At 41.7% G+C, this 13,326-nt stretch overlaps 1 long non-coding RNA gene across 1 annotated transcript in view; it reads right to left on the minus strand.

The window, feature by feature from the left end:
• Positions 1-1,823: 1,823 nt before the first annotated feature.
• Positions 1,824-13,326, minus strand: part of LOC144333968 (uncharacterized) — a 104,212-nt gene continuing 92,709 nt past the window's right edge. Inside the window, exon 3 of the long non-coding RNA XR_013403106.1 lies at positions 1,824-1,883. This is a non-coding gene — a long non-coding RNA (uncharacterized LOC144333968). The remainder of the gene's footprint in view (positions 1,884-13,326) is intronic.

The following is a 13,326-nucleotide window of genomic DNA, read 5'->3' on the forward strand; positions in this document are numbered from 1 at the left end:
AATTTGCTTGTTTTCCCCTCCAGGTCTAGTCAGTATATGAAAGATCAACCAAGACGAAGTAAATTTAAATATTTTCCAAGTTGCATTTTATCCATGCAGGCAAATTCCAAAGCAGGTGTCCTGCAGTCTGGAAGCTAATTGGTGAAATGGAGAAACCCTGTCCCCAAAGAGGATAAAATTATATGCAGCCCTACTTAAGGGAGAACAAGACTAGGATAACTGAAATACCTAAAAGTTGAAAAAGTAATTTTGATACAGGCAAAGAGTTTAAATAATACAGTGATGCTGAAATTATTTTCCATTTTTTCATGGGTTAGCTATGGCATGAATACAAATTATTAGTCTTTTATCCAGTACACAATAACAATAGTAGCAGAAATATTAAACCAATGTAAAGATGACAGGAAAAAAATCACCTAACTGATACAATTAAATAGTCACTTCAACTGACAGGGGAAACAATATTGACAGAATTTAGACTTGTAAAATGTTACCTAGAAGAATTGAACTTATGAGAAATAATAACCCCACATTAAAATGCACATAGCAAAATTTATAACATCATATTTTCTAGAAACCAAAACCAGCAATAAAAAAAAAAGATCCTTATTGTAAAAATTTACAGAGAAAATAATGGATCCGAGGGAAAATGAAAGTGGAAAATATTTGAAACAGCTTGAGTGACGTGTATAGAACACTGATTAAGAATTTAAATGACTTAATGGAATTTGTTCTGCGGATTTCTAAGTGGAAATTTAATGATTTTGTTGCAATGTTGGATAATTGTAGTCAAAATGTTTGTCTGTGAAACATCTCAGGCACTCAACAGCATATAGTGTATTCATCCCTAAGCCAAAGTGACAAGATCAGAAAAGGTGGTAGAAAGGAAATTTGTATTGATTTTTGAGATTTTTCCAATCACAGTCATCTCTCTACCGAATGAAACTTGCTCTTATTTTGGGATTTTCCCCTTTGTATACAAAATTTTCTGCTAAAATTCTCATTGTCATTCTGAATTCCTCCAATTCCCTCACACTCAATTAAATCGATAATTCTATCCACTACCCATCATCCCATTAAGCATTATCCTCTCCCTTTCTCTTTGGTATAATTGCTACTTTTTTAAAATAGAAATTTCATCATGCCATCATTTTACTCAAAAACATTTGGCCTCAGCTTCTTATTTTAAGAAATTAACTGGTACCAGACTAGCCTTCTTACTATTTAAAAAAAAAAAAAAAATTAACATAAAACAGTTTTGGCCAGGCACAGTGGCTCATGCCTGTAATCCCAGCACTTTGGGAGGCCAACGCAAGCAGATCACCTGAGGTGGGGAGCTCAAGACTAGCCTGGCCAACATGGTGAAACTCTGTCTCTACTAAAAATACAGAATTATCTGGGCATGGTGGCACACGCCTGTAATCCCAGCTACTCTACTCAGGAGGCTGAGGCAGGAGAATTGCTTGAACCTGGGAGGCGAAGATTGCAGTAAGCTGGGATAGCACCACTGCACTCCAGCATGGGCAACAGAATGAGACTCCGTCTGGAATGAATGAATGAATGAATGAGTGAATGAACGAACAGATAGTTTTGAGGTGACTGGTTTTAGGCATTGGTTAATAGGGAGTGCAAAAGCGTCATCCTTTAGAGCGGCACTCCCTAACCTTTTTGGCACCAGGGACTGGTTTTGTCGAAGACAATTTTTTCACAGAAGGGGTGGGTGAGGGGATGGTTCCAGGATGATTCAAGCACATTATATTTATTGTGCGCTTTATTTGTATTATTATTACATTGTAATACATAATGAAACAATTATTCAACTCACCATAATGTAGAATCAGTGCGAGCCCTGAGCTTGTTTTCCTGCAGCTAGACAGTTCCATCTGGGGGCAATGGGAGACAGTGACAGAACATCAGGCATTAGATTCTCATAAGGAGCAGGCAACCTAGATCCCTCGCATGTGCAGTTCACAATAGGGTTTGCATTGCTATGAGAATCTAATGCCACCATTGATCTGAAAGGAGGCAGAGCCAGCAATCAGAAGCGGCTGTAAATACAGATAAAGCTTCACTTGCTCACCCGCCACTCACTTCCTACTGCATGGTCCGGTTCGCAACACGCCATGGACTGGTGCTGGTTCACGATCTGGGCACCGGGAACGCCTGATTTAGAGAATAAAATACATGTGGGGCTGAGCCACGAAGTACCTATAATTCTAGTACTTCGGGAGGCCGAGGCAGGCCGATCATTTGAGTCCAGGAGCTGGAGATCAGACGGGGCCACATAGCAAAACCCCATCTCTACAAAAAATACAAAAATTATCCAGGCGTGGTGGTGTGCACTTGTAGTCCCAGCTACTTGGGAGGCTGAGGTGAGAGGATCACCTGAGCCTGGGGAGGGTGAGGCTGCAGTGAGCTGTGATTGCATCACTGCACTCCAGCTGGGGTGACAGAGTGAGACCCTATCTCAAAATAAAATAAAATAAAAACATGTGGTAGGCCCCACCTTCATCCAGCAATCTGTTCAGGGACAGTCTCCTAACTATAGCCCGGGGAGGCAGAGAGGAAGTAGAGAACATCATAGGCCTAATGAGCTTAGGAATCAGATCAGAGTTCAAAGCTGCGGAAATAAATGGAATGAAATTGCTGGGCAGGGTACCAGACAGGGAGCAACCTCTTAGAGGGGAGACCCCAGAAGAAAGTTCACAGTGTTTCCGTATCACCTCAACAAGCCATCCTCATATGTGCCTCTGTGACTTTACAGATGTTACTCCCTAGAATGATGTGGTTCCAACCTTTACCACTCCCCACCTTCAGAACTATCTCACATTCAAAGCACAGATTAAACAGTATTTCACTGAGGAATGAAAATACTCGATGGCTTTGGTGGCTTTAAGCAGCTTTGCTGTATACCCTCATACCATTTGCTCACACCATTTAGACATCCTGCTCCACACTCACACACATAAATACATGCACATATGAATTCAAGAAAGGTTTGCTAAATCTTGAAATATTGATTGCGTAAAGTTCAGAACATTGTCACTTCGATTGCTGCAAAAATTAAACCATTTTAACAATGAATTCAACATACAAATGTGTAATTAGAGTTTACTTAAAATAAATTGCACATTCAAATATATGCTTATTATAAGAACTTATTTAACATGACTTCACCTTCATGAAAGGTATGCAAAACCAGAAATGGTTATTTCAAATATTCTATGTTTTAATTCCAGTTTTGAAGCCTTTCTTTACACACACACACACACACACACACACACTCACAATCACCACCAGCAACAAACTTCATATTTTCCAAAAGCATTTCCAAAACTGCTGGACCATTTTTGTTTCTCTGGTGTCTTCTTCATAAGTTACTTAGATCACTATAAAGGAGTGTCCACTTCTTTTTTTTTTTTTTTTTTTTTTTTTTTGAGACAGAGTCTTGCTCTGTCACCAGGCTGGAGTGCAGTGGCGCGATCTCTGCTCACTGCAACCTCCACCTCCCAGGTTCAAGCAATTCCCCTACTTCAGCCTCCTGAGGACTGTCCACTTCTGTTGCTAATAGGATCCCACTCTCCAAGCCCAGTTTTCCATGATTCTGTATTGTATTTTCACTATTTTTCTATTGTAGTTCTCTATTGTTGATATAACAAATTAGCATATTCCTAGAGGCTTATAACAGCATAAATGTATTATCATCCAGTTCTGTAGGTCAGATGCCCAGATAGTGTTGGCCGGGTCTTTTGTTCACGTCTCACAAGGCTGAACTCAAGGTGTTAGCTGGCTAGGCTTTTATGTGGAGGCTCTGGGAGATGATTCACTTCCAGGTCTATTCAGACTGTTGGCAGAAATCACTCCTTCTGGCCATAGGGTTGAGGCCTCCTTTTATTTTTTTGCGGGCTGTCAGCTGGGAGCTGTTCTCAGCTCCTGCAGGCCTTCCTTATCTAGTTGCCCCCTCCATCTTCAAACCAACAACAGCAGATGGAGTCCTTCTCATGTTTGGAATCTCTCGGATTTCTCCTTCTGCCTTAACTTTTCTGCTGAGAGATTTTCCATTTTTAAGGGGTAGATGATGAGATTGAGCTCATCCCAGTAAGCCAGGGAAATCTCCTTATCTTAACGTCTGTGAATATTTTCTTATCTGTCAACTTCCTCCTTCCATGCAATGTAACATATTCCGTTCCAGGGAACAGGGCCTGGGCATTTCTTTGGGGAGTCATTCTGCCTGCCACAGATAATATTCACCACGTGTAGCCTTTATTATATTGTCGGAACAAAGCTTCCTGAGAATGGTACCCTTCCCTCTGCAAAATAACGATGGCAGCCTGGCCCTGCTGGATCCGGTGGTTTCCAACTGTACATTTTGCCTGTGGCATTGGAACACGATGGCAGGCTGGTCCTGCTGGATCTGGTGGTTTATAACCGTACATTTTGCTTGTGACATTGGAACATAACAAGGCATGAGGGTTTCTGTTTGAGGAAAGCATGAAAAAAAAAATCAGCCTTCTATTTGAAAGGAAATGGGTATTTGAAGAAATGTTTGTGTATTATTGCTCTCCTGTCAATCACATCATATTTTGGCATGGTTAGTACGTTTAGCCTGATGCCTGCATGTATTTTTAGCAGTTGATATTAATCTCTGCTTCTCAGAAAAAGACATACTTAAGGGTGTGTTCTCAAGATTTGGATCCCTGGAATGTAATAGAAAAGGAATGGAGTTCATCAATTGATGATACAAATAACTGCACAAATAATTTTATTTTTCTTTTAACCAAGGCACTTAGGCATTACTGAGCATCCATCCATCTTGCAGGCACTGAGCCTGGCATAGGGTCCAGGGATGTACGTTCTCACATGAAACCTACATATCGATATTCCTCATGTTTCAAAAGCAAACCAACTTGACCTCTGGAGTTTTAAAAAATTTTTTCATGATTTGGAACCTTAAAGTAGGGACCCTTTAGGCACTCACAGTACCTGCAAGGTGGATGATATCGTCCCATGACACAATCAGAAACTGGAGGCGTCAAGCAATTTACCTCTGCTCATCTAGCCTGATGCAAGGTGGATGATATCTTCCCATTATACAGTCAGAAACCGGAGGCGTCAAGCAATTTACCTCTGCTCATCTAGCTTGAAATTCAATCTAACCTCGCTGACTTCAAAGGCAATTTTGTTTAACTAAATAATACTTGAAAATACAGACTGGCCCATTTTGAAGGCATGATACAATGTTAGGGAAAGCTTTTAGAGTATAATCCTGGACACCTTTATTTCTATTTCTTGTAAGTAATCAGGGGGTAACAGGAATGGGAATATATGTCTCCATCTTAATTTCTCTGGTTCTTTAAAAACCAGGTTTTTTCAAAGTAAATGCAAACATGTGGCTTACTGTCCATTTTCCCTGCTGTGTCTATGGATTTTTTCCTTAGAACTGAAATGGTGTGGGAAAATGCCTGCTGTGTTCTAGTTGAAAGCAGCAAAACACAGCTGTTGTTCAGCCAGCATATGTACATATAATATTTAATTTTGTGTTGTTGATAAGTAGCATCTATTTATTTTTAAGCAAGTACAACTTTGGTACTACGTGCATATAACAGGTATATGAGGTTTGAGTGAATTATTATATTCATTTCTATGAGGATAATTTTGGTTTTCTCTTTGCTGCATTTGAGCACATAGCCACTGGTTCTTATCTTCTCTCTGAAGAGGTCAAATGTAATTGAGATTACATGAACAAGGATCCTTTCCACTCTCTTCTCCTCTCTTTTGTCCTGTAAATTTAACTAACCACAAAGCCTGTAGATAAGGCCTCAGCATGTTCTCCTAGATGTTATGGAGCAGAACTGAGGTCCGTTTGGCCAGCACAGTGAGACCAGATATCCACACCAAGGTTTGCCGTGGGAAATAGCCAGGTGTTTATTTGCAGGGCACCAACCAAGGAGGACCAGGTGGCTCTCATGCTTAAGTCCTGACCTCCCCGATGGCTTGTAGGTGAGGGTGTTTAAGAGCCGGGGTAAAATTCAGGAAAGCAAAAGTTGCTGGCAAAATTATAAATCTATGCATGATGTTTACACATTGGTTTTGGCCTAAAAAGATGGAGCATCTTAACGTGGGGGCCCATGGGTCATAGGAGAATTCCAACATTTTCTGATCTGCAGTTGTATAGGGAGGTGAAATTTTGTCTAAAGATTTGGAATCAGCAGAAAAGAATGCTAGTGAGGCTTGTGGGCCTGACCTCCTCCAGGCTCCTAAGGAAGTTAATTTAAAACAAAGTTAGAGTTCAGACTTCAGTTCCCCCTTATCTGAGGTCTATGAGGCAGCAGATTTGTTTGAGGGGGGAGTCCCATGACCCCCGTTTTGGATTCGATTGATTTGCTAGAGTGGCTCACAGAACTCAGGGAAACACACTAGAAAGGACATTACAAAGGAGACAGATGAAGACATGCATAGGGCGAGGTATAGGAAATGGTGTGTGGAGCTTTCATGCCCTCCCCAGGTGCCGCCCTCCAGGGAATTCCAGGTGTTCAGCCGTCCTGAAGCTCTCTGAACCCAATGCTCTTGGGTGTTCATGGAAGCTTCGTCACATCAGCATTCCTTCCTCCACAATATAGGGCAGGACCTTCTCTCCGGCTTCTGATAAACCACTCAGGGACATATGCTATTGTTAGCAGTGGAGCTTGGCACCAAAGTCACTTGGCACCAAAGTATGTTAGTGGCAGTGAATCCTATGGGTCTGTAGCAACCTCCATTCTTGCCTCCTAAGAAGAAAGAATTTGACTGAGGAACATAAGGCAGAGGGAGAGACTGAGGCAAGTTTTAGGGCAGGAGTGAAAGTTTAATTATAAAGCCTTAGAGCAGGAACAAAAGGAAGGAAAGTGTACTTGGAAGAGGCCCAGGCAGGTGACTTGAGACATCAAGTGCAGGGTTTGACTTTTGACTTGGGGTTTTATATGTTGGCATGCTGGGAACTTGTGTCCCTTCTCCCCTGATTCTTCTCTTGAAGTGAGCTGCCCGCATGCACAGTGGACTGCCAGCACTTGGGAGGGGCCGCATGTGCAGTGTTTACTGGAGTTGTACACATGCTTCCTTGAGGCATTCTCCCCTTACCAATGTCCCTAGTGGGCATTCTTCCCTTACAGTGTCCCTAGAAGGTCATATATCAGTTAAATGCTGCCATTGTGCCTCTTAGTGCTCACGCTCAAGCCCACTTACCCAACTCCTGAGATCTTATCAGAAAGCTGATCACCAGCTTCAGGTTCTTCTGTCTATGGAGAGACTGCCTTTCCTTGGTGCTGCCTGTAACCAATTATTCTTTTAGAGGGAGAGCTTAATAACTTCCCGACCATCACCTAATGTTTGCCGGACATTCCTGGTGGGAGTCGGGGGAGCTCTCTCCCACCCTGCTCATGTCCGACCAGCTACTTACTGTAACATGTAGATGTTATCTTTAGTTTCCACAGGGGAATCAAATATCTCTGACTATAACTTCCTTGCTTATTGTTTTAAGCTACTATTACCTTCTTGCTTATCAAGCTATTTATAGGGAAAACTCTAACTTTTTCCTCCACTCTCACACCACCAAAACAACCATCGTCAACACAGAAGACTTCTGTGACCAAATGTGTGGGAGTTTTCCCCACTCACCAAGCAGCAGACACCAACTGGGTGTCCTCCAATTCAGTTTTCATACTCTCTACCTGGAGATAGTGTCAGGTCCCAGAGGTTGGGCTCTCAGTCCCCAAGACTAACCCCCGACACAGAAACCGGTTGCAGTTGTGGGCCTCCAGAACTTGCTTCTCATCAACCGGCTTCAGGTTGAGGTTCCCACAACCCCGTCTTTGGATTCGATTGATTTGCTAGAGTGGCTCAAAGAACTCAGGGAAACACACTATAAAGGATATTACAAAGGTGACAGATGAAGACATGCATAGGGTGAGGTATAGGAAACGGGGTGTGGAACTTCCATGCCCTCCCCAGCTGCCACCCTCCAGGGACTTCCAGGTGTTCAACTGTATTGAAGTTCTCTGAACCCAATGCTCTTCAGTTTTTATGGAAGCTTCATCACATCAGCATTCCTTTCTGCAGAATATAGGGCGGGACCTTCTCTCCAGAGGGTCTTAAGACCCACAATTAGAAAGGTAGGGGATGATTAGAGTCCTGCCTTGTACAGGTGAAAGGAATGCAGGAGAAAACCAGAGAGATTCTGTTTCCTAAGGCCTAACAGCCAGCATTATAATAAAAGACTAACAATAGCCATGGGAGTTATGAGCCAGGAACCATGGACAAAACCCAACATATATCATAACTCCACAAGTTACTTATTTGTTTCTCAAGGCTAGCTAGGCTTCTGAAATTATCCTTGAAGGAACTTAAGATTTTCCTTTACTTTCAAGCTTGGGGCAGTGGGGGAGGGGTGCACAGGCCCCTAAGAGGGGGTTCTTGCTCCGTCTGCGAGGTTCTTCCTTTCCATATTCACAGCTACTTCTGGAATCAGAGGTCAATGGGACTTGGATCTGAAGAACTATAAAGCCTGAGGCAGATTCCCCAGTTGATGTCCAGTCTGCATATTAGATCATCTTCCTATGGCAATGTTTTCACTGTCTCCTTTCTTCTCTAGAAATGTTCTGGCTCCACTTTCCCTCAGGTTACTCAACTTGATTTTCTAGGCTAGGTTCAGTACACTCTCTTCCTACTCAACTCCAGACTTCAACTCATGGTCACAAACCTGGGAAACTAACCAACACAACCTTGAACAAATACTTAACATCTTTGAGCCCCATAAAGTGAAGATGCTAAATATGACGACCTTATATTCTTGCTGAATCATTAGGATTCATCGTAGAAATCAGCAGCTAAGCTAAGACATAGATCCAATTGACAATCTGATCACCAGTAGTGCATCTGAATATATTGTTTTGGATGTTTTGTCTTTACTAACTTTTTTGAAAGTGGAAAATTTTAAATACATATACAAGTAGAGAGAATGGTGTAATTAATGTACTAACTCCACCACTTCCATTTTTTCTTTGATTATTTGAAAGTAAATACCAAGCCACATCACCTATAATAATTAAATGTGTGTAATTAAGATACAAGATCTTTTAAAAACATAACCACAATACTCTCATCACACCTAAAAATATTTACTTAATATTATCAATTATCCAATCTTGCCTAACTCTTGGGGTATTTTTATTGCTACATTGAATGGAAATCTGATTTGACAATATTGTGCCACCTGCACTGAAACTAGATCTATGCCACACCAGAAAACTCAGTTAATTCTTCCACTTAGAGTGTAAATATCAATGTTTTAGAGTCTGTAGTCTTTCAACATCCCACTGCTAAAAAAGCAAAGGCCCCAGAGTTTCAAAGAAGCCGTATGATTCCCAGAATAACCCATTTAAAGGGTTCCATGGCTATTTTTTGTTTGGTTTGTTGGTTCCTTTTTAAGAAACAAATATTATTAGAAGTTATAGAGCCAATCCAAGACCAACAGAAACAAGGGATACTAATTGAAATAATTTCAGGAGGCCTACTTGGTGCTAAAATTCCGTGATTTTAATGGAGATGGAGATTATAGAAGAATAAAGCCAGTCCAAATTAGGGAAAAGAATGAATTAGAGGATGCTTTCTAAAACAAGTCATCAATTGGCTTTCCCAGGGGCTGAATCAAGCTGCAGACATGTCTTATTTGACTCAGTCACTTGATTCTTTCAATCATTCATACAGGAAATACTTCTTATGTTATAAGTTCTAATGATACAGCAGTGAATAAAATAAACCAAATGCCTGCCTCATGGAGCTTGCATTCTTATATAATTTGAATGTACAAGGTGGCTCATGAATGCCTTAGTGCTTTGCTTTCATTCTTCCTTTGTCTTTTAATTAAGAAGGTCTTTAGGGAAGGTATGCCTTCCCCACCTGGGCCATGGGCCACATGACCACATAAACCTTTCTTGTTTTTCACCCTGGCCACCATATATATGTGAGTGTGTGTATATATATAATATATGTGTGTGTATATATATACACACACACACATATACATATATATGCATTATATATACACACAGCATTTCAGTTTGTAGTACTCTGCTATAGAGTTATTTTGCCTTCAGATAGATAGAATAATAATACTATCAATTCATCATTAACAATTTTTTAGAACAACTTTTCTATGCAACATGTAATGACTGAACCTCTAATTTATGTAAGATACTAGGCCTGAAGCCAGTAATACAGAGAGTACTAAGTCCTGCCCCATGATATCCTGGAGCTCTGGATCTAATGGGGAGACAGACCCATAAATACAGCTCACTAATTGTGTTAGGCCGTTCTTGCATTGCTGTAAAGAAATACCTGAGGCTGGGTAATTGATAAAGTAAAGATGTTTAATTGGCCTACCGTTCTGAAGGCTGTACAGGAGGCATAAAGCCAGCATCTGCTCAGCTTCTAAGGAGGCCTCAGGGAGCTTCCAATCATGATAGAAGATGAAGCAGGAGCAGGAATATCACATGGTGAAAGAAGCAGCAAGAGAGAAAGAGTGCTGGGGAGGAGGTGCCACACACTTTTAAATGACCAGATCTCATGGAAACTCACTATCATAAAGATAGCACCAAGCCATGAGGAATCCACCCCCGTGATCCAAAGAAACACCTCCCACCAGGTTCCACCTCCAGCACTGAGGATTACAATTCACATGAGATTTGGGTGGGAACAAATCATAGCCAAACTATGTCACTAATGTCATGTGACAACCTCGGCATTAGAAGTACAGAAAGTAATGGGAGAAGGTGAAGGTTAATGTTTCCCAATACATGGAGGAAAAGGGTCAAGGCAACTTACAGAAAGTACACGTGTCCCCCAGGGCAGCACAAGAGATGGCTATTATATTTATAGATTTATTATGAATAATTTAAAAGTGCACTTGATGAAAGTGAACTACCTTTCAGCAGACCTGTTTCCACAACTACATCATGTCCTCCCTTTTTCCATAAGATGGTGCAAACATAATTTCTAGATCTACTTTACTTCAGATAATTACAAATTTTAAATTAATAAGACCTAAACTTAAGATTTTTTTTCTGGCCGGGCGCGGTGGCTCAAGCCTGTAATCCCAGCACTTTGGGAGGCCGAGACGGGCGGATCACGAGGTCAGGAGATCGAGACCATCCTGGCTGACACAGTGAAACCCCGTCTCTACTAAAAAATACAAAAAAACTAGCCGGGCGAGGTGGCGGGCGCCTGTAGTCCCAGCTACTCGGGAGGCTGAGGCAGGAGAATGGCGTGAACCCGGGAGGCGGAGCTTGCAGTGAGCCAAGATCACGCCACTGCACTCCAGCCTGGGCGGCAGAGCGAGACTCTGTCTCAAAAAAAAAAAAAAAAAAAAAAAAAGATTTTTTTTCTTCAGGTCATTAATGCTCACTGGTATCAAATGACTATTTCTTCAAAAGGATAAGGAGCATTGCAAATACTGTAGTATCATATGTATGCTGATAACCTTTATTTAGAGCCAAAGTACAATTTCTCCTCCTAAAGATGCTTTGGCTTTACTGTTTAGCAAATATAAAAGGATCTTCGGCCAGTCATGGTGGCTCATGCCTGTAATCCCAGCACCTTGGAAGGCCGAGGCGGTCAGATCACGAGGTCAAGAGATGGAGACCCTCCTGGCCAACATGGTGAAACCCAGTCTCTACCAAAAATACAAAATTTAGCTGGGCATGGTAGCACATGCCTATAGTCCCAGCTACTCAGAAGGCTAAGGCAGGAGAATCGCTTAAACCTGGGAGGCAGAGGTTGCAGTGAGCCGAGATCACACCACTTCACTCCTGCCTGGCGACAGAGCAAGACTGTCTCAAAAAAGAAAAAAAAGGGAGGGGTAAGTCTCACAGTAGAATGAATATCACAAAATATTAGAGCTGAATAGATTCCTGAAGGGATAAGTTCAGTCTCCTACTTCCAGATGAGACAATTCTTAAAGCATCCAGGAGAGCTGTAGATGTTTGAGGACATTCCAGTACATCAGTCTCAACATCATCCTCCCTTGTGGCCTCTGCAGGGTTTAATCAGAGTTGATGATGAGATTCATCCTCCCCTTACTGACCACACACACTGGCTCCAGTGCAACAACATTCATTCCTCTTCCACCCTCTCTAGAGAAAACAATATTGGACAGTATCTGTATTAGTCCATTCTCAAATTGTTATAAAGAACTACCTGAGATTGGGTAATTTATAAAGAAAGGAGGTTTAATTGGCTCACAGTTCTGTAGGTTATACAGGAAACATGACTGGAGAGGCTTCAGGAAACTTACAACCATGTCAGAAGGGGAAAAGGAAGCAGGCACGTCCTACATGGCTGGAGGAGGAAGAAGAGAACAAAGGGGAAGATGCTACACACTTTTACACAACCAGATTTTATAAGAACTCACTCACTATCGTGAGAACAGCAAGGGGGAAGTTCACCCCCATGATCAAATCACCTCCCACCAGGCTCCTCCTCCAACAGTAGGAATTACAATTCGATGTGAGATTTGAGTGGAGACATGGAGCCAAACCATATCAGTATCCTCCCCAAGGAACACCTTACATGTTTGAAACCAGTTGTTTCCTATGGCCTTATCATGGAAAACATCTAAATGTAACTACGAACTTGAGTCTTAAACATTCCAGTTAGCTGGCTTTCAGTCCTTTTGCCTCTTGGACCATTATTCACCATGTGATCCCTACTCCCTAAGGGTTAGCAGAAATCCTCCCTTTTTCACCCTTGTCACCTTTCCATGGATCTGCTGCAACACCTAAGCATTCTGTTTTGAAACAGGAAAGGGAATTTGGTCCTTTTATTCTAATAATTGCTTGATGAATATTTGAACAACCTAGATATAAACTCACACTAACTAGGAAGTTAGACAATTTGACAGGGAGAAACATTTGTTCATCCTTTTTAGATAGATAATGCTGTTTGCTCAAAATGGCTGCAAAGAAGTACGTCCATTTACTGGGAAACTCAAGCCTCCATCCATCGACCCGATGAATCTCCAGTTTCTATGGTTCCACTCCTGCCATATCAGATACCCAACTCTTCCTCCCTAGCTTTACTCTCACTCACCTAGGCTGCACTTTCCTTGCCTTGCACCTGCACAGTTGCCACCAAAGATCCCGCCTCTGCTTCATTCTCTCCACTGAAACTGGAGCAATCTGTCGGAAATCCAAATCTGACTATGCCATTCCCCCGTTTAAAATTAGTCCATTGTTCCATATGCAAACTTCTCAGCACCGCACGTGGGATTCTTCAAGATGTGGCCTATTTCCATTT

Source organism: Macaca mulatta, chromosome 13 (genome assembly GCF_049350105.2).
Source record: "Macaca mulatta isolate MMU2019108-1 chromosome 13, T2T-MMU8v2.0, whole genome shotgun sequence".
NCBI lineage: Eukaryota > Metazoa > Chordata > Mammalia > Primates > Cercopithecidae > Macaca > Macaca mulatta.